Source organism: Homarus americanus, unplaced genomic scaffold (assembly GCF_018991925.1).
Source record: "Homarus americanus isolate GMGI-L3 unplaced genomic scaffold, GMGI_Hamer_2.0 scaffold41027, whole genome shotgun sequence".
Lineage (NCBI taxonomy): Eukaryota > Metazoa > Arthropoda > Malacostraca > Decapoda > Nephropidae > Homarus > Homarus americanus.
This window is the reverse complement of record NW_024745073.1, coordinates 3080043-3102019: the sequence shown is the minus strand read 5'-3', so window position 1 is coordinate 3102019 and position 21977 is coordinate 3080043. Positions and strand designations below refer to the sequence as shown.

The 21977-nt window shown below is 40.6% G+C and overlaps 2 protein-coding genes across 4 annotated transcripts in view; one reads left to right on the top strand and one right to left on the bottom strand.

The window, feature by feature from the left end:
- LOC121878530 (carbohydrate sulfotransferase 3-like) overlaps positions 1 to 21977 on the top strand; it is a 91755-nt gene that overhangs the window by 12408 nt on the left and 57370 nt on the right. The window lies entirely within an intron of this gene.
- Positions 1 to 21977, bottom strand: part of LOC121878531 (solute carrier family 35 member G1-like) — a 133087-nt gene that overhangs the window by 60537 nt on the left and 50573 nt on the right. For all 3 annotated transcript variants that reach the window (XM_042384800.1, XM_042384798.1, XM_042384799.1), the window contains one exon: positions 12912 to 12957. The gene's annotated coding sequence lies outside the window, so the exon portion shown is untranslated. The remainder of the gene's footprint in view (positions 1 to 12911; positions 12958 to 21977) is intronic.

Here is a 21977-nt window from a genome sequence, read left to right as displayed (position 1 = left end):
GAGGACCAACAGGAGAAGTATCGGGACATGACAGTGCATGACGCCGTGTTGCTACTTCGAGGCCATTACGATATGCTCCCCCTGCATGACACCACGTCAATGTCCACAAACACCAAGACGTTACTGTATTAGGGTAAGATAAAAATATGAACACACACACACATACACCACACATAGGGAACATACAAACACATGTAAATAAGCATACACACGAACACACAAGCACGTAGACATGTTATAGAGACAGATTCGCAAGCATTCACTCACAGAGACACACAAAAAGCACTCCCACACACACCTACATAAAAACAACACATATTAGCACTATCCTCCCCTCACACACAGTCACACACATATAGGGCCTATACACACAACAAAAATCACACTCTCTCTCTCTCTCAAACACACACATACACGCTCGCAAATGCACACACACACACACACACACACACCTGTCATGACTCAGACAGGGCGGGAGAGGGACGGGTCTCCTCAAGACCTTTTGTGTTGAAATTTGTGTTGAAAGACCAGTTTTCCGGCTGTTACGTCAAGCAGACAACCTCCCCTTCCTCTGCTGTTACGTCAAGCAGACAACCTCCCCTTCCTCTGCTGTTACGTCAAGCAGATAACCTCCCCTACCTCTGCTATAACTTCAAGCAAACAACCTCCTCTTCAGGCCGTTACGTCAAGTAGACAACCTCCCCTATTAAGTCAAGCAGATAACTTTCTACCGCTGCTTCGTTAAGCAGACAACTTCCCTTCAGCTGTTACGGTGAGCTTTCCAATGATACGGTAAAAAAAAACCAGCCTATTATTTGCTTGTCGTTACCCAAAGTTAACAACCTCCTATGCTCTTTGACATCACGTGTATATTGTGCGTGTCTTGAGCTTGTACACCCTCCTCCTTCGTAAACAGTCTCAGTCAACCTAACACCTCTCCCTGTTTCCTCGTTTCGGGAATACACCCTTCCCGTCTTTCTTTTCCTCAAGGATATATCTGCCTCCTCCCTCCACTCCGCCCTTGTGCCTTGAATACACACTTCTCCTGTGCCCTGAAGTCATCTTGGAATAGAATAAAGATGCTGGTGAGGTTCTGGTGGTCACTGTGAGGTTCTGGTGGTCAACATGGGGTTGTGGTAGTCATCATGGTGTTGTGGTAGCCATCATGGGGCTGTGGTAGTCATCATGGGGTTGTGGTAGTCATCATGGTGTTGTGGTAGCCATCATGGGGCTGTGGTAGTCATCATGGGGTTGTGGTAGTCATCATGGGGTTATGGTGGTCATCATGGGGTTGTGGTAGTCATCATGGGGCTGTGGTAGTCATCATGGGGTTCTGGTAGTCATCATGGGGCTGTGGTGGTCATCATGGGGGTTGTGGTAGTCATCATGGGGTTGCGGTGGTCACCATGGGGTTGCGGTGGTCATCATGGGTTGGGGTGGATACAACAGCACCTTGGATATGGTCAACGAGTAAGAGATATTGTTGTTGTTGTAACTCTTGTGATATTTAGCAACTGTCATCCTGTTTCCTTCGGTATTTTTTTTTATGACAAATTCTTATTGTAATTAAATTTAGAATCTCATTATTTTTTTCATGGCCAGACATTACATTACACACGTGGAATGACAAAATCGTGTTTGTCGTTTCTGTTTTTATGTAACCCTGTTTTTTGAGTCGCGGGAGATTTGATGTTGAAAATTCTAATTTTCTCATTTTTGGTAATCATTTTGAAAAATTCTTAACATAACATCAATCTTAATACATTTTTAACCATAAGACGTTAATGGTCGTGAAAGTGTATATACCTTATTTAGTTTTGTTTGTCTGTACTCTTGATATATCTACAAAACTCAGAATAAAATGTGTCACTCTTAAACTCTGCAGTAGTATAAGATTTAAATTCTTTTAGTACCTTAAGAATATGCTCTATGACAACAATACATTACTGACAAAAAAACTAGAACGTCTGGACTCATGGACACAGTTCATGGAATATATCACTGAGGATATTAATTCGATTCAGGGAGCAAAAAATAATAAGATATTGGTGAACTTCGAGAGAATATAAACCTAAGAGCTTCTTTCTTATTTACACAGTCTAAACATGACATTAAGAAGAATGTTTAAACTCAAGATATACAACAGCTTGAAATGGCCAGGGAGGTTTTTACCTATATTTAGGGGTGTAAAGAAACAAGACGAATGATGCAGGTAAACTGGTTAAAAGTTTTCACGCTCCAGAAACCTGACTCACTGTAGTAGAGACATACTGTATACGGGACATTCCCCTGTCACCTCAAGGCACTTGGTCATTAGGAAGTCTGGCATCAAGTATAGAGACAGTGTGATAAAGAGAGTTAAACACTTACTCCAAAAAGTATCTAAACGATTTTGTGTGAGACAATATGATACAAAAGATGAAGGATTTTGACAACCCTACTGAGACAATAGGAGTCGCAGTGTTCATTGTGAAATTCATCAGACCCCTCCGTGAAGATATTTTTTTTGGAGTGTTACAAGTCCTTCACTGCTGTCTGGATATATGTGAACCAGTGGAGTTATTATTAGAAGCCACTCTTAATACTGTACTCAATATCTGTGGATGTTTACTTAATGACTCTTAATACTGTATCTGGTGAAATAGCTGAAAGGCGAAGTGGCTAGAAATACCCAAATAACGAATACTGTACCAATCATTAACTGCATCCACAATGAGGCTTTTGAAACAACTGCTAAAGAACAATGTAACTTAAGAAAATGGATGGAAATACTAATAAAAACAACAACAAAAACCCTAACCTTACATCGACCACATCCCAATTTCTCATGAGATTCTTTTGGTCAGATAAAATATAAACGCTACCAATATATAAATATATTTTTTTCGAGCTAATGACAGAACTTAAAAAAAAAAACATTGTAGCTGTCAATCGTATTTTAGAACAGTGATTAAACAGCGACAGTTTCCCACAATCTATCTAATCATCCGTCTTTTTGTCATTTCGTTCACTTATTGTCTCTCCTGGACAGTGATTCGTTCCCCCCGCTGTGTTTTCGTCTCTTGTGACATTTGTTTTCGTCACGCGTCCTTGGATCTCCCGTTTTCTCTGGAAGCCTCATTCAGGTCTATCAAGCCGTGTCTATTGTATACCTCCTGGGAGACTAATTTGGGCCATAGTTCCCTACTTAACTGTCTCTGGTGATGGTGGGTGTATGTGTGAGTAAGCGTAAGGGAAACTCTGGTGAATATGGCCGAGCTTTGGTAACATACGTCCTGTCTGTTACAATGGAATAGTTCTCTTAGTGATAGAAGTAGTTTTGCGTTGTTTTGTTAAAAAAAATAATTTCTTTTGTAAATAACATAGAAATAACTTAATATCAATATCGCCTACAATGGATATGCATGGATTTATACGGTTGGACAGAGGTCACTAAACGTTATTCTCCCAGACGAAGTTTCACAGAAAAAAAAAACACAATGAATACGTGACAGTAACACGGCACTCTGACAACTTTAGTAGAATGTTTACAGTAAAGTGATTAACATTTATACTGTGACAGACGCGGAGTTTTACCACAGTTTTTTCGACCATTAGTCACGTTTGTAGAAAGCTTAATTTGTCGAGTACTTTTAACCCAAGTTAACTCTCAACTACGTATATCTGGTATTATAAAAAGAAAACTGTCATTAAATAAATTACAATTAGCTTGGGTACAAACATTTAAAATGTATTTGAAAAGATTAATTGAACTGAAGAGTGAAACTAAGTCCCAAAGGGTATGGGCGGTGTGAATACAGCACATTGAATTTAAACCTCTGGAATACAAGGCGGCAGTGTGACCGGCACTAAACTCGACAGTCATCACTTCCCAACAGTAAAGATAGGTACCCATTCACAGTTGGGTGGACTGGGGGTGACCCGGCGACAGACCCTTTGAACAGGAGGCGAGTCCTGTATCCGCTCGCCGCCTCATTCCTCTTAAAGTAAATCAAAGGTAAAATCAACAATATTATCTTCGATTTAGGAAACCAAGTAACGATTCACATAGGCATTTTGACCGTCAGGGTTATGGAGTCATTTACCATGTCGGAGATGAGGAATGCTGCTTAAATATCTGGAAGTGTGACGTATCGACGGTGATTCCCACTTATTGCTTCATTACTGCTTTACATCCTTTCTCGTTTCACCTCACTGGCCATACTACCCCCAGCGGCAACCTATTCTCCCTCCCTCAGTAATCACTCTTCCTGACCGCATTCATCCCTGCCCCATTTCCTCAGGACCTCTCAGTATATCTCAGTAATAACGTCTGGACTCTCTCTCATTTTTCAGCACCGCTCAACTCGCCCCTCCCCAGCATCTCTCAGTAAACACACCCGCCCTCCCACTCGTTTCCCAGCAATACTCTCCCTTCAGCCCCTCCTCTCTCTCTCTCTCTCTCTCACCTCCCAAAGCCCTCATACTAATTGTTAAATACTACGGGTTTCACGTATTCAGTCATGGAATCTACCACACACGTTTTATTGTAATCCAAAACGTAAAGAGCCGTCCACAAGACGCTGGTTTGTTTGGGTCAGACTCGGAGGTAAACAGAAAAGGAAGACGAGAGATCTCATTGGTCCATTAGTAAGAAGCAGGTAGTCGGCTCAGCCAATAGGGGAATTGGACACCACCACCATCCCTATGCCCTACCCTCTTCATCCCTCTCCCTTTCTCCATGTTATACGTCTTCCTTCCATCTTCCTACCTCTTTCTTTCTACTCACACCGCTCTTATCTCTCCCAGTTACTCTACCTCATTTCACGTCTTTCCCCTCTGTTATCTTCCTCACCAATATCTCCTACATACACAAACATTCATTTATCCAAAAGGAACAAAATCACCCTATTACCCCGTGACGTCATTAAAAACGCAACACCATACTGTATCGTGAGAGCTCAAGACACAGATGACGTGAGGTATAGCAAAACCCAAACGTCAGTGTCACGCTAACAGATGACCATGGACCTCTGGCCGGAGATTTTGTGTGTGTTGTCGATAAACTAATTGGAACTTCCTTGTTTGATTGGGTAAAGGTCGATACTGATACCACGCAATTCATATTACACCTTTATCTTGTTAAAATATGATTACATACATACATACATACATACATACATACATGCATACATACATACATACTGAAAAATACTACGGAACACAGCCGCACATAGGCACTTACAAATCCATGTAAACTACGATATGAGATACAAACACTTACAAACACACACACACCCACACCCACCCACACACACGACAGCAGTGTACCATCCTGAGTCGACATAATACACCTAGATACAGTTCCCAGGCAATTACCTCGGAGCTGGAAATCCTACAGCTGTCTCATTAAGTGATTAGTGGCCATCCTGTCCCTCCTTACCTGTCCAACAATCCCCCCTTCCCTTAGTTCTCCCCTTCCACCCTTTCCCTTCCACCCTTTACTACTTGTTTCTCTACTTTATATAATTAGTGTTGTCAATTTTTACTCAGTCTAAACTTTTCCTCTTGTCTCCTTATTCGTAACCTATCTCCTTCTCTCTATCCCTCCCTTTAATCTCTCTTCTCTTCCCTATCCTTCCATTTGTCTCTTACTTTATTCCCCTTCCTTTATATCTCTCTTAATCTCTCTTCCCTTTTCTTCTCGATTATGTTATCGTCTTTCTCCCACTCCTTTCCAGACATTCTCCTCTCCTCTCCTCTCCTTCCCCAATACTTCCTCAGTCTCCCCTCTTTTCCTTTCTTCTACCAAATGACTCCACACCTCCTCCTCCTCCTCCTCCTCCTCCTCCTCCTCCTCCTCCTCCTCCTCCTCCTCCTCCTCCTCCTCTTCCCCTTCCTTCATCCTCCCACTCCCCCATCCTCATCATCATCACAGTGTACTTCCTCGCACGACCTTGATGGTACAATAGATAATAATAGATGGCGTTCCTCACATAATGCCTCGATTGTGTGTCCAGCGGCCACCCCCTTCCCCCCCCTACCATCACCTCGTTCACTCAACCCAATAAGAACTTCGTAAATGGGGTCAGTGTGTTAACTTATTTATGAGAAGAAAAAAAAAAGATAAATAAATCCTATGTCTTGTGTAGAAAAACTTGTATACTAATTTGATATCATAAGTCCTGGTGTTTTAGTGGACATTTAAGATAAAAAGGGAAGTGTGTATTGTGTATATTTTCTACCCCCCGTTAAATATTGTCTTCATTTCAACCTTGTCTTCACACACACACACACACACACACACACACACACACACACACACACACACATCCATCCTATTTTAATAATAAGCTAAGTCACGAGTTTCTCATCACGTTAAGCAACACCGTCACATAAATAAACAAACGGGAGAGCGAGGAGTTACACCACCACCTCACCTGCTTCTTAATTAACATAGAGATGAGCTTTTATACCTGAAAAGAGTTCAAATCTACTTTCTGGTCCTTGCGTCATGTATGTATGTATGTATGTATGTATGCATGTATGTATGTATGTGTGGGGGTAACATATAGACAGAGAGAGACAGAGAAGGAGGGGGGGGGGGAGTCAGACACAATCTTCGCCAGGTAACCATAGCTGATTAACGAGCACAGGGGAGGCTGTCACCTGTCGAACTCACCTGCGAACTCTCATACCTATCACCTGTGACACCTGTACGTTAATTCTCTTAATTATCCCCATCACCTCTAACACTTGCACAGCATCCCTCGTACCTCTCTTCTCCTCCTCCCTTCTCTCCTTAACACCTACCTGGTATCACTCGTTTAATAAGGCATCTTCCCTCCACAAAATATATATAAAAAAAAATCATGCCAGTACTCACCTGAGATAAATTCAATTAACTTTATACGAACACTGTCTGGGTGTTATCTGGACAATTATCAAAGTTTCCATTAATTCCTACGTTCTTTCCCCTCCTCCTGTTTTGTAATAAGGAGAGTGAAACCGATTATAAAGGATTGTTTTCATAGGGTGTATAGCACTATCCTCTCCCAAATTGTTTCCAGGTTGATTGTGTTATTATGTATTAGCGTATTTTAACAGGTAAGACCTTTAAGTAATTATTCTATATTATTAATTAAACTACGATTAAAATTTACCAGATATTCTCCCCTTTGGTTTTCCAAGTCTTTGCAACAATATTAAGTCGTGAGTTTGAAACATATACAAGAGATCCCGAGTGCAATGTTCTCTTTAGAAATCGTTTCGTAATGGTAAATGTTAGTGAAGCAATTTTCTTATTACGTGTGTCTTAATAATTTAGTAAGACACGACACCATGCAGGTATTACAGAGAAGTGAAAGACTCAAATCCAGAATACGTTTTCTTGTTCGTAGGTCAAGACACAGAAGAGGATTAGACTATAACTAATAAAGTAATAGGGTTCCCGGTAGAGTACAGCCTTAACACCTACTCCCTCCCTCCCTCGCCCACATAACAGTATACCTTAATCAGTTCATCTGGGGGCCTGACACTTCCCATCACAAAAAGTAATTGTCTTTGAGAGAAACATGTAATCTATTTTCGACCATAAAGGCAATCCCTCATTCTCGTGGTACTATTACCCTCTCGTCTCCAAGTCTGCCTGCTTCCCTCCCGACTCCCTCCCTCCCTCCCTCGCGACTCTATCCATACCTTCGTCTTTCCCAACTCCATCCCTCCCGACCCCACCCCCCTCCTCCCGACTCCATCCCCACGTCGTCCCTCCTGACTCCATCCATCTTTTCATCCCTCCTGATTCCCTCCTTCCATACCTCCTGACCCCACCATTTTGTCCCTGTCTCTAAAATTGGTCCTACATCCACCCACCTGCCGCCGCAATTACTCATATGGTCATCTCAAACACTGGTCATATCACCCCCCCCCCACCCAAAGAGCATTACGATGGTAGACTGTGATTACGTATCCAGACCCACAAAGGACTTTCCCCTCATTATTTAGTCCTATACACTCCTTGCCAGTATTTAGGGATAATTTCAAAGGTTCAGAGTTGGTATTATACACGAATGAAGCCCGTATATGTGTATGAGAGGAGGTAACAGTGTGTCTCTAGAGCCAAAACATAGCTGGGTGTTGTGTCGTATCAAGTGTAAGCCTCTAAGTTGACCTCTACACAACGTAACAAAAATCCAGCTGTGGTGAAGAGACATATAAAAATAATTCTTCCAAACTCAAGTGAAATTCAATCTTGATGGGACACTAAAAAACGTAAATATTCAAAGTTACCGTAATATTAGTAAGTTCTGATCCCGTTAAACACAGCCATGAACGTCTCCTGTACATATAAATGCTACAAGTAACAGCCTTTTGTCGGATATAAACCCTTCTAGTAACCCCTTAACCCTTTGAAGACGATGGTGTAACCCCTTGAGAACGATGGGTTTAACCCCTTGAGAACGATGGGTTTAACCCCTTGAGAACGATGGGTTTAACCCCTTGAGAACGATGGGTTTAACCACTCGAGGACGATGATTTAACCCACCAAGACTCAAAGGGTTAAGCTTTATAAACGAACAAGGAACTGTCTATCCTGGTGTGGTGTTGAGTGAGACGAGTGGGTAATATCTGATTCGTTTATGATGGCTCTCTACAGTATATACGCAGGTGAAACGGGGATGAGTACTATTCCTATTGAATATATACACAGGTAATGAGGGAGAGAGAGAGAGAGTCAGAGAAATATACATAAAATCAGACAGAAGCAGGCAGGCAGACATAGAAAGATAGACAGTGAAAGGCAGGCAAACAGGTAAGACAGGTAAGCAGCGAGAGACAGAGAAAAGAAGCAGGTAGTGAGAAGGAAAGAGAGAGAGAGATAGATAAACACACACACACACACACACACAAAGAGAGAGAATACATCCAAAATGATCAGTCGTTGAGAAAACTTTTTTTTTTTGGTCCATGGTAATTTGATTTCTCCCATTAATAAAGGATAAAGTCCAACATCCACACACATCATACACGTTAATGTCACCAACTTTTACCATTCCACGAGTTTATTACCAAGTTAATGATTCTGTATGCGGACTGTTGACTTTTCCCCCAGTGGAATTTGAAATACATAATATATTCTCTCGTGTGTGTGTGTGTGTGTGTGTGTGTGTGTGTGTGTGTGTGTGTGTGTGTGTCTGTGTCTACGAGCTTATACCAGTAATCAAAGCCGTATTGTAAGGGGAACAAGCTAATACTGAACCACGTTGAGCCACGACTAAGAAAAACTAAGAGAAAAACAATAATCACAAACTACCGGGTGGATTCGTTTAGAAAGCCAGATGATGTGGTCAATGAACAAGTGCCGGGACGCTGGTTGACTGTATGTATGACAGAAGAGATTGGCCTTCATCCATCTATTGAGTGACACAGGCTGGTAGGAGTGGTTGGTGGTGATAGTGGTTGTTGATAGTGGTAGTGGTGATGGTAGTAGGGATAATGATCATGGTAGTAGTGGTGGTAAGTGTGGAGAGTTCTTATACACACAGGCATCAATAGGCAAAGCTGGAAATTGAAAGTCAGATCATCTAACCTCCGCCAGCCACAAGCACGGCATACAAAACTGAAAGTATCGTACCAACACCTGAAAACACACACACACACACACACCTCCCACACACACACCATATAACTACACTTTATAATCACAATACACTTACTGTAGAAGACACACTACTCTTACATGGCACATTTTTTACGAATTCTTTAGCCAGTGACTAGGAAACAATGTATAACCTTAGCCATTCTCTTGGTGTGTGTGTATGTGTGTGTGTGTGTGTGTGTGTGTGTGTGTGTGTGTCCTGCTAAACATACTTGTGAGTGTATATAGATCTTCTCTATCTCTAAAAACGAAAACAAAATAATAATAATACTATAAACACAACTTTTAACTCACGGAAATAACTCCTTCACCTGACGATATTTAAAAGAACATATGACGACACACCTTGACTTTGTTTACAACCCCTCCTGTAGCCTTACACCTGTCACAGACCATTGGGACCCTCCTCTCCTTCACCCTCTTCTCCTTACCTCTTCCTCCTCCTCTCCTCTTCCTCTTTTCCTCCTACAGCAGAAACATTCATTCTCTCTCTCTTCTCTCATCCGCCTCTTTCTCTCTTTTGTTTCTCACAGTCTTTCGTTTCCCACCTTTTCGCACAAATTTTTCCTTGTGACACACGCACACACACACACACACACACACACACACCCCCCCTTGGGTCTCGCTACTGTCCAGATGACGTCAACTCTGCGTCTTACAAGTCAGCATCCAGCACCTTCTTCCGTCTCCTTACCACCACCACCACCACTAACCCGTGTCCTCTCAGTTACCACGATTATCACCACCACCACCACCACTCTTCCGCTACCAGCAATAACAACAACAACACCTTCACTATTATTACCATCAACATATCTTCCTCCTCCTCTTCTTCACTGAGCTAGACCAAACACTATTATTACCATGCATCTCCTCGTCTCTCCACGCCCATCACTATTCTACCCTCGTCTTCGCTGCACCCATCACCAACAGCAACACCTACTACCCACCGCTTCCTTCACACCCATTACCACCACCACTACTACCCTGCCTCTTCCACACCTACTACCCACCGCTTCCTTCACACCCATTACCACCACCACTACTACCCTGCCTCCCCCACACACCACCACTACTGTTTCGCCTCACCTCTTCCCACCCATTATGACTATCACGCCTGCCGCAGCTCCCCCTTTACCACCACCATTACCACCTCCACAATCACCACATTATCATCACCACCATCATCATCACAAACCCTACCACCACTATCATTACCACCATCACCATCACATCACTATCACCACATCACCATCACCACCATCACTCCCTGCTACTGGCGGACCATGAGCAAGCACCCATTATATCTTTTAGAGTCAAGGACACAGACTCGTCCATACCTCCACCTCAACACACAGTCAGTCACCGAAACGGAGGCACGTAAATTTATATAAAAAAATGTATAAAAAAATATATATATAAGAAAAAAAATTAAATAAGGATTAGACACCCAGGTTATTTCACTTAAAGATCAACCACCCTGACTCTACCTCAAGAGATAGATTAAGTAAGGTTAATTTAAGTTTGTAGGTGAAATAAACTGGGGTGTCTAATCTTCAGGTGATCCGAAATCGCTATCAGTAAATTAATAACACATCACAAAGGTCTCCAGGTCACGTACCCTTGAAATTTGTTCGGAAACTTCAGGTCATATATTTCACAGTGTTTTGGTCTCACATTTGGTCTTAATTGAGTCTTTATTTTTTATTTTTAACTTCAACTGAATACTATCGCTCAGGACGAACAGGGGTTACAATATCCGTCGAGGTAATTGCTCTCTCTGGACACACACACACACACGTTGAAAATTAATTGAAACAAGATACCGGACGAGAAACACTCACAAACACTGAAGGAACAATAACTCAATTAACAAATAATTCTAAATATAAAATATAAAAATATTAAAATCCTTCGTGTGTTTGTCTACATCAAAATGAAAATTAGTTTTAATAAAGAAATTCTTGACTTACATTACCAAAAAAGCCCAAGGACATCAGTGTATCATAACCCACAAACCACATCAGTTTAACTTATCAACAATACACTGTTGTTTAGAGGGTGAAAAGGTCAAAGGTCAGTCAACATTTGAAGAAAGGAACCAGCTGACGTAAGTGGGCACCTCACTCAAATACACCTTAGTTCAAACGACTCATTATCTTTACCAAACATACGAGTCAACTTAACATCCCAATTGTAACAGGTTGAGACCGAGTCAACCAGAAGAGAGGTTAACTGTATGAAACACACGTTAACTTACTCACAATAAAACATCGTTAATTAAGCTCCTTCTAAACAGTTAAAATTATAAACATAACTAAAGATTATCATAAATGGCTGATAACACTCCTATTGTGGTAAACAAAATCACTTACCTTCACAAGTTCAAGTAACATCTTTCCTAGTGGTCAACAACACGGGCAAACCAATCACACAATTTTTCACTGAGTCACCAACAACACATTTATTTCCTCACTGTAACCTCTACCCAGCACGGTACACTACAGAATGATGTCAACCTTTCTTGTGACAAGTCCAGTACATATACTGTATGCACAACACTTCGAGTCAGCTGCTGCTTGCGTTGACCAATAATAACGTGGCTCCCTCTCGTGCCTTAACGTGTATCAGCCAGTTACAACCGCTCCTCTTCATGCCAAAAACCTTTCCACCTGACTGAGACCCTCGTAATGACCAACTAGCTGTTATAGACACACATGACACTTGCAAGTTTGTAGAAGCTCCCAGGATAGACTACAAGCGTAACTACAGTAAATATAAAGGTTATATATTTACCGCGATATTCGTTTAAGTAAAGTATCCTTAAGAGCAAACAATCAGTGTATGAAGAAAATTAATTGAGCGAAACTTTAATAACAAATTGAGGAGATATTTTCAGAGACAAGCAAGAAATAAGAAACTGTGTGAAGAATGTTGCTACGATGGTTAGGTAAAGACACACCAGGGGTCACATAAGGTCTTCCTAGCTATAATCTAAATATTTCACAAGGCTAAGAGAGAAAGTCGAGTGTAAAACTCTGCCCCCAAAAAAAAAGTATGCAAAGACAGTCTTCGCCGTGAAGGTTCAACTGCTATAATTCCAACACTTTCACTAGGTCCCATTTTCTGTACTCAACCAAAAATATTAAAAAAGAAGGAAAGTTTTGTAAGGGGATACTACAGTAAACGAGGAAACCCATGCATTTTGTCGGAACCGCGTCGTCCCTCGAATCCATCATCACTTCTAATATAAACGACTTTCACTTGTACTCACGTGGTAAATTTTGGTTCCCATATCACTGCAAAACGTAATCATTGCCCTGAAAAGAAAAAGAGACAATACTTACAAAATTCTTACATAAAATAGAAAAAATACGTAACTTACGAACTAGAATTGTAGGGTATTGTGATTATACAATATAGGTTTTCTTGCATAAAATATTAAAACAATAGTGGATTTAAATTTCATTGTCAAACAAAGCAAATGCAGAGGAACTTAATTTCATTACACTTACGAGTAAAATAAAGGAGAGAGAGCTGCAAATCTTACATCTCATTAAGCTCTCTCTCTCTCTCTCTCTCTCTCTCTCTCTCTCTCTCTCTCTCTCTCTTCGACAGACCTTGTATACTCTGTTTCGCGTCTGTTGTGTTTCCTGTCGGTGAATCAAAACGTGGATGTGTGCTGAACAGGTGAAGGTTAAAAGACCGAGAAAGATAAATTGTTTTGTTTAATTTCCTGGACAAATAACGCACACGGTAGGACGTAACCGAAGATTAATAATAATAATAATAATAATAATAATAATAATAATAATAATAATAATAATAATAATAATAATAATAATAATAATAATAATAATAATAATAATAATAATAATAATATTAATAATAATAATAATAATAATAACAAACAGACTTAAATGAAGAAAAACAGTAAAAAAAAATTCTGTTTCATGGGGGCAACTTAAGAAATATAAATTATCTCCAAAATATTATATAAAAAAAACATCACAGAACATAACCCGTTTGTGATACTCGACGCCCGACCTACGTGACCGACTCTTAAGGTTGACTATCACAGCCTATGTATGATACGTGACTGGTTACGTAAAGTTAATTATTATAATCTGTTCGTGATGGCTCCTCTGGTCTACGTGACTGGTGCTGTGGATGGACGACCTCACCCTATCAGTAACTAATGGCATCAGGTCTCCATCATATAGATTCTGGCATCCTCAAGAAAATCAATAACTTTAATCTCCCAAATTCATCAGCCTTCCTGGTCTGAATTACCCCTTCCCCAGGACCCGACATCTAGCCTTGGCAGTGAGAGATGTTCTTACACTGGAAATAATGAGCATCTACAATTCACCGTAAATCACATATGATAGAAAATGTTGGGCTATGGTTGATCGACTCGACTTAGTGTTTATCATTGTCTGTTTACCTGTACAGTCTTTGGACATTGTTAGTATACCTACAATATTTATGTACATTGTTTAAATACCTCAATGTTTATGTAGAGAGAGAGAGAGAGAGAGAGAGAGAGAGAGAGAGAGAGAGAGAGATAAGTTCAAGGAATTAGTGCCCATTTTGTCAACAGTAACAGGAATAAGAATAAAAAGTAATATATAATTAAATATTATAACTAATTTAGGTAAATATTAAGTTTAAAATACAATAAAATATATGTAATAACGAGAATGAATAAAGATAATAACCAGGTTAGTAGGAAGGAGAATGAATGAAAATGAAAGATGTGTGAAAGTGTGGCAGTACTTTGGGTCCATAGATGTAAGTCCGGTGGTGGTGGTAGTGGTAGGGATGTTGGTAGTGGTTGGGATTTTGGTAGTGGTGGTAGTGGTAGGGATTTTGGTAGTAGTGGTATTGGTTGGAGTGGTGGTAATGGTAGTAACGGTAAAGATGATTGTAGTGGTGGTGGTAGTGGTAGTACTACTGGTGGTTGTAATGGTGGTGGTGGTAGTAGTAATAGTGGTAGTGTTGGTGATGGTGGGTTGGCAGTTTAAGTAACACTGTCAGGCCAAAGTAAATAGTGTCTAAGAGAAAACGTGTCTAGACTGGCAATACTGACCCCGAAGCAAACCGTGGATCTAAGGCTGGGACACCTTAATTGGTAACACTCTCACACTCGGTAGATATGCGGAAATTTAGCGCATTTCCGGAATGACAAACACTAGAAAAAAATGAAATTAAATGCATCTGTGTGTGTGTGTGTGTGTGTGTGTGTGTGTGTGTGTGTGTGTGTGTGTGTGTGTGTGTGTGTGTGCACTAGATCTGGTAACACTGGGACCAAAGAAAGTGAAGGTGGAGGGAGGGAGGGAGGGAGGGACGTAGATGCCCTGGGGAATGGAGGGGAGGGAGGGTGAGTAGGTAGTGACGCCCAAACTGGTTTAGACGAGAGGAGAAAGTCGGCGTTGACGACGTGCATGCCCAGATTGTGTACTGTATGAAGTGAAAGTTATAAATGGAAATCTTGTTTTGGTAATAAGAAGAAGCGAAAGTTAGAAAGCACACGATGACACCAGTGAAAGTAGAGGTGATAACAGAGAAACTTTTAAGAATGAAAAGTAAGGGAGGAATCACCTGAAGATTAGCCCCTCTCCTCCTCCTAGCTTATTCCACCTCATGATTAAACTCACAATGATACTTGGCGGGGTTAGCGTAGGGGTAGGTAATTTTAAGGTGAAATAAGCAGAAAGAAACATAGGGAGAGAGAGTAAACAGAAGAAAATGGAAGAAAGAAGAGGAAGAAAGTGCTGTGAGAGTGAGAAAGGGGAAGAGGAGGTAAGGGGTGGTTTCAAGGAAGAGAGAAAGGGAAGGAAAACAGGAAATATACAGTATACAGGAAGGAGGGAAGGAAAGAAGGAAGAGGGAACGACACCACCCAACACATATTAGAAAATCCCTTTAGAGAGAGAGACAGAAAGATAAAGAGAGACAGAGAATGTGAGATATGACGAAAAAGAGACCATATTATCCCTGCAATGGCCATCAGTAACATATACAGTATATAAAAATATTATTTAATTGGGTACATTGAATTACGTAATAGTCACCTTCCCCAAAAATATCCATCCACCACTCTGCAAAAGTCACAGAAAATGGATACCTTTTTCTGGGATTTATTTCTCTATATTTGAAAGATCGTTTCACCTGTGTATTGAACCATGCGTTTTATTTTTCGTTTTTTAGTTTCTTATTTATAAAACGAAGACTTGTTTCAGGTGGGTTACGACAGGAGAGGAAATAAAAAAAAATACAAAGAAATTGGGTCATTATTTGTAATTTAGTGTCTCGTGTCTCCCCCATTCACTCCCACATGACTGGTTGGTGAACTTTAACCTCTGTAAAATGGCCAGAAAGGAAAAAAATATATATACAAATCTATTTATAATGCTGTTTGGGAGCTGTACCAAGGAGTCTTTGTACTCAACCCAACGAATATTAGCTCAGTTACGACAGAATAGTTAACCTTTGTACCTTATCAAATGACCAAATTCCACATATCACCCTTTTTGAAAATAATGCACCAGTGTCAACAATAGGGTGTGTTTGTGTTAACTATTATCTATGGTGGTGTAAATATGACCAAACAGCAGCTTAAAATATACGATTTTATGTCATTGAACTTTGACCTCATAAAATCCTATTAAATATGTAAAAAAAGAGGGAAACTGTGCATAATAGATAAACGTTGATTCAGTGATAAAGAAATAAAAAAGACTACAGAAAATTAATAAACATATGCAGAAGGAGACAAGAAAAGGAAGTCAGAGGAGCAATATATGTTTACGTAGACACTGGCCCTGGGAGTTGATGCCACTGACGACCACGTGTGTTGGAGAAAGTCAGAGGTGAGGTGAGGGAGGGGCGAGGCACATGTGAGGGAAGAATGAGGCACAGGTGAGATGAGGAAGAGATGAGGGTGAGGTGAGGTGAGGGAATGGTCAGGTACAGGTGATGCAAAGGTGAGGTAGGGGTGAGGGAAGGGTGAAGTACAGATGGGGAAGGGTGAGGTGGAAGTACGGGCGGGTAGGTACAGTAGATAGGGGGTAAGGTAGAGACAGGCGCGCACACACACACACACACACACACACACACACACACACACACACACACACACACACACACACACACACACACACACACACACACACACACCAACGTTTGATCATTCAATTTCTTGCGTCTATATACAGTATAGGGGGAAAACCACAAAATCGGAAAAAAATACGACTCAATCTGCCACGTGATGGACGAAGTTGACTCGGTGTGTTAAATCTGGCTGTATAGTTTAGATATACAGAGATATATAGACAGAAATAGACACACACAAGCATATATAAACAGAGGGACAGTGATGTGGATAGAAATACTCAAGCAATAGAGAGAGTAGCAGTGTCAGAGAGTAACAGTGCCAAGGAGTAACAGCAACAGACAGCAACAGTGACAGACAACCGTGGCAGGATCACACGATATCGCCGGGGGAATTGTAATCTTTCGGCCATCAATCGTGCGAGCCACACACCTCGGGGTGAAAGTGACAACACATTCTATCTCTTATGGTTAGGAAGTCCCCGGGGTTAAAGAAAGGGGGCAGGAGAAAGGGGAAGGAGGGAAGGAAAGGTGGGAGGGGGTAAAGGGAGGGAGGAGAGAAGGAAAGAAGTAAGGGTAGGAGTGGAAGAAGAAGACATAAGGGGGGGGAATAGAGAGATATGAGCACCCATGGGGAATATACAAGCTGCAACTGAAAACCAAGACATCGAACAACAACAACACGTATCAATATACTATTAATTTCCAGCCATTAAAAAAAAAACACTAAAATACTTCCTCTTCCTAATTACGAGTTCTATTCTTTTAAAGACAAAAAAAACAAAAATCACATTGACACTTTCTTTTTCCGTTCACCCTCCTGAGGCAGAACGGATACACTAAAACTACGTGCGTGATAGTTTTAAGACTGTCTTAATCACAGCAATCAGCACCAGGACGGTGGGTTTTTTTTTTGCAATTTGTCAGTGGTTAAAAGCACATATTTAGTGAACGGTGCTTGATGAACATAGTAGTTGAAGCACTTAAAACAGAAAATAAACTAGAATCTATATGATACAATAATAATGCGTGGTTCTATATGAGTTTACATGTGTGTTTATGTGTATAAAATTTTTTTTGTGTTTTTCTCGACTCAAACACATAACTAAAATTACCCTTTACCTATAATCAACCCTTTATAGCAGAACTCAAATGACTCAACTTATTATGATAAAAAGCTATTCTCATTTAAAGTAAGTTTTTCGTCTTCATAAACCGATTCAAACAAGGTCTTGCCAGTGGCCCAGATGATAGTAGCTACCACGCCCACTCTCTGGCTCACACCCACAGTCCCTCAGGGCACAACCCACAAAAAAAGGTACAGAAAACGGGAGATAGCCCCACCTATCTTCTTCACCGCAGCCAATCAGAGAGCGACCTGTCCTTGGCGAATGACCTGGAGAACGTTGGCCCTAGCAAACTGGTTTTTGGTGGTGGTGTTCCCACTTTGGTGCCCACACTGGTGTAGGATGTCTGAGGGTAGTGGCCTCTCCGGCCGTTGTCCTGGGCTGGTTTACCTCTCACACGTACACACACACACACACACACACAGGTCGACGAACTGCTCACGTGCGTTATGTAAGGTGTTGATTAACTGTTATATCTGCCCTCAACAGATTAATTTTCAGGTTATTTGATATATATGTCATTCACGAAAGGTTCAGCCAAAAGTCAATGTTGTTGCTGTGGCTCACTTTATGTCTATATCACTCTGGCTAAATAAACTTTTTCAATATAAATTTATGTCTTTCGATTATGTGTGTCCTTAGTACATGAATGTCCACGTCTATTGTTGTTGTTAAGTTAACTCTGAAAGGTATAACAATACAAAAACGGAGAAAAAACTACGACGATTATATTAAGTACAACAACCCCTATACAAAACTGCTATATTTGGAAGGTCAGAAGTCAAAGATTAAGGTCACGTCGTTGAGTAAAAGCTTTACCTGAGGTACCACACAAACACCAGTAACCTTTGTGTCTACTTCCTTCTGGCACGAATTTCACGTCTATACATTGAGTAATATTATGTGTTGTTGCAGAAAACTTGACATTCAATATTTCAGAACATTAATTTTGTCCTATGCCTAGATCTACCTGACGGACACTGTATACAGGTATAAATTATATTCTACTAAAGCAACTGTTAGGACTTGTCTCCCATTTAGAGGTCATAGGAGGTCAATAACTACTCAATCCGAGATCACACCTAACAGAACATCCCAACCAAAGTTCATAAACCATTACTTCACAGCAGAGAATTTTTACCCACATGTTTTATGTCTACACACAAACCACAGACTTCCGGTAGACGCCTGACGTGTGTTTTTTTCAAAGTCACATTGTCTTAAGCTCAGATTAAAAGCTGCCATTTAACCATTATTATCAATTAAATGGGGCTAAGTTATAATAAAAATGAAATAAATATATATAAAACTAGCAAACCAGAATTAAATTTAGCTAAACAGTTCTTGTGGGACGCTGTCTAACATACCTGCGTGCGTCAGATACCTGGTCACACTTCAAGGTTCCCCAAGGTGAGGCTCCTACACGGTTTACTCACTGTCAGCGGTATTCTATTACCTAATATTAGTGATCATGTTATTCATATCGAAAGTCGGTATATTATCCATGATATCGAAGTTATAATGACAGTTAAACTGGTTCTTTTAGTGCTTTGTCTTATGTCTGTCTGTCTGTCTTTCTTCTCTCTGTTCTCTTTCTCTCACTCAATAGCCAAGAACAGGATTACCAAGTTTCGATAATCAGAGTATAGACGAGTACCCCAGCAACTGGTCAAACGGGAAACTGGGTAAAAACAGGAAACCATGGACGGCTCTTTGTGATTGGCTATCAAATCAACTCCTCTGATTGGCTGAAGACCTTGGCGATCCCAGGAGCCATGAAGATAACATAACCCTGAACTATCCCGGACATTTTTATGGTGGCTAAAAGAATATATGTTATTTTGTTTACATGTTACTTCAAGTTCACGGCATAGACTAAAGTTTTCATGGAATAAATGTCTTTTTCCTTACCAAACAATTAGTAAATTACAACGAGAGACGTCAATAAATGCCCAAACAAACAAAAAAAGTACCGGAGACTTGTGTGTGTGTGTGTGTGTGTGTGTGTGTGTGTGTGTGTGTGTTTGTGTGTGTGTGTGTGGTTATGGTTCACGTCGTCCATAACATGTTTCCTTGAGTCTGTGTCCCTGAGAGCTGTTGTCGACACCACAGTCACATTGTCCACCCGGCTACTTATCAGACTGATGTGTCTATTATCATATAAATTGTTGTCTCAGTTGACATTCAGGAAAACTAAACCTAAAGGTCATTTCAGTCTCACATTTTGAAGAATTCTGATGATGAAAGTGGAGCACGGACAGACAGACAGACAGACAGATTAAGAGAGAGAGAAAACACGACGTATTGATTAAGAAAACTTGTTAGTCGGTTCTCACGCGAATCTAACCCCGGATTGTTATTGATTGACTGTCAGCAGGGTGTATTAACGGATTATTGACTGTCAGCAGGGTGTATTAACGGATTATTGACTGTCAGCAGGGTGTATTAACAGATCATTGACTGATCATTGACTGTCAGCAGGCTGTATTAACGGATCATTGACTGTCAACAGGAGTGAATTAACGGATCATTGACTGTCAGCAGGAGTGAATTAACGGATCATTGACTGTCAGCAGGAGTGAATTAACCATCTACTGAATTATCAACATCATTTTAACACTATCCGTTACCCTGTTATTCATTATTCATCAACTAGTTATTATACCATCATCATTAATATAATATTATTTGTCTTTACTTTTACCCACAAACTCAAACCATCAACTATATTGTTAACTTAAACTCAACATTGTCCATAGCATCCGATATTCATTTGTTTTCCACCGCCACCCGGGTCATTGAACTTTCACTCGTAAATATGAAATGGCTGTGCGATCCAATATTTGTTTTGCTACATGACGCGTCAAAACTGTAAACTTTTTTGTAATGCCTGATGGAGCAATCACACTGGAGGTGGGGGAAGGTAGAAGAGGGTGTACAGTACGTGAAGTTCTTTGTCTCTGCTGCGGGTGGAAGGTGGAATAGAGGGGGAAGAGTCAGGCCACACACACACACACACACACACAGCGTTCATCAGCTCACAAAAAAGCCCTTGGTGTGTACCCTTTAGTTAAACCATGGTGTATGCCTGGAAGCGATAGCTGAGGACCGTACAACTTTTTTTTTTTTTTTTGCTTTTTGGGGAAGTTCTTATAAGATCTACTTAAGGCTCTTTTTCTTTTTTAATCGGTCAGTGTATCGATCAATCACTGTTCCCAAAGATATCTGCCAATTGAATTCATCTTCAAGGGTCAGGCGGGACTTCAACCAAGGAGACTTTCATAATCGTTCTTTTTTTTATCTAATTTGCATTTTTCTTCATCTGTACATTGATTGATAGGTCTAAATTATCCATCGACTTTGTAACTTATTCTCCAGGATATAATTTACTTATTACCAGAACCAACGTAAACAGTCTTCTCCACCTCCATATATTTCTATTGGGACTTTCCATTGTTACACCGTACTGTAGAATATTGTCATCTCCCTCCATTTAGCTTACCCTCTCTTCCTCCCTCTATATCTCTCTTATCCTCTCCTTCTCCCTATACCAGCACACCCGAGTAGGAAGTTGCCGCACCTTCACCTCTAAAGTTCATTAGCATCTTCACTCTCAAGGTCAGACGCGAGTGTTTACCGGCGTAGGTATTTACACGACCGACGCCAAGGCTTGAGCTTATCTCATTGGTGAAGTTCATCTCCAGAGTTGTGTTTTTATTAGGATGATGACCCCCGTAGGTCCCTGCCCTGCTTGAATAATTTAATAACAAAATAACAAAATCTGAGTTCCTTACATCTTATTTTAAGTTTTATGTGTTTTATTATATCCTGTGAAAGTGGATCCCATAGGTTTTTGATGATCCATTAAGGGTGATGGAAATATAGCACGGTGAATAGTTAGCCTTCGGTACACAAGGAGGTAATGTGACCGGTAATGCACTCGACAACCTTCACTTCCCAAACTGGTAAATACTCAGGTCCAGCTGTGTCTACTGGCCAGTCATACCCCATAACATACGGTAATTCATCAATCTATCTATCTATCTCATACGACAACTTTCAAGGTTACTCTAAGGTAAAAATCCTCCTCACTCACT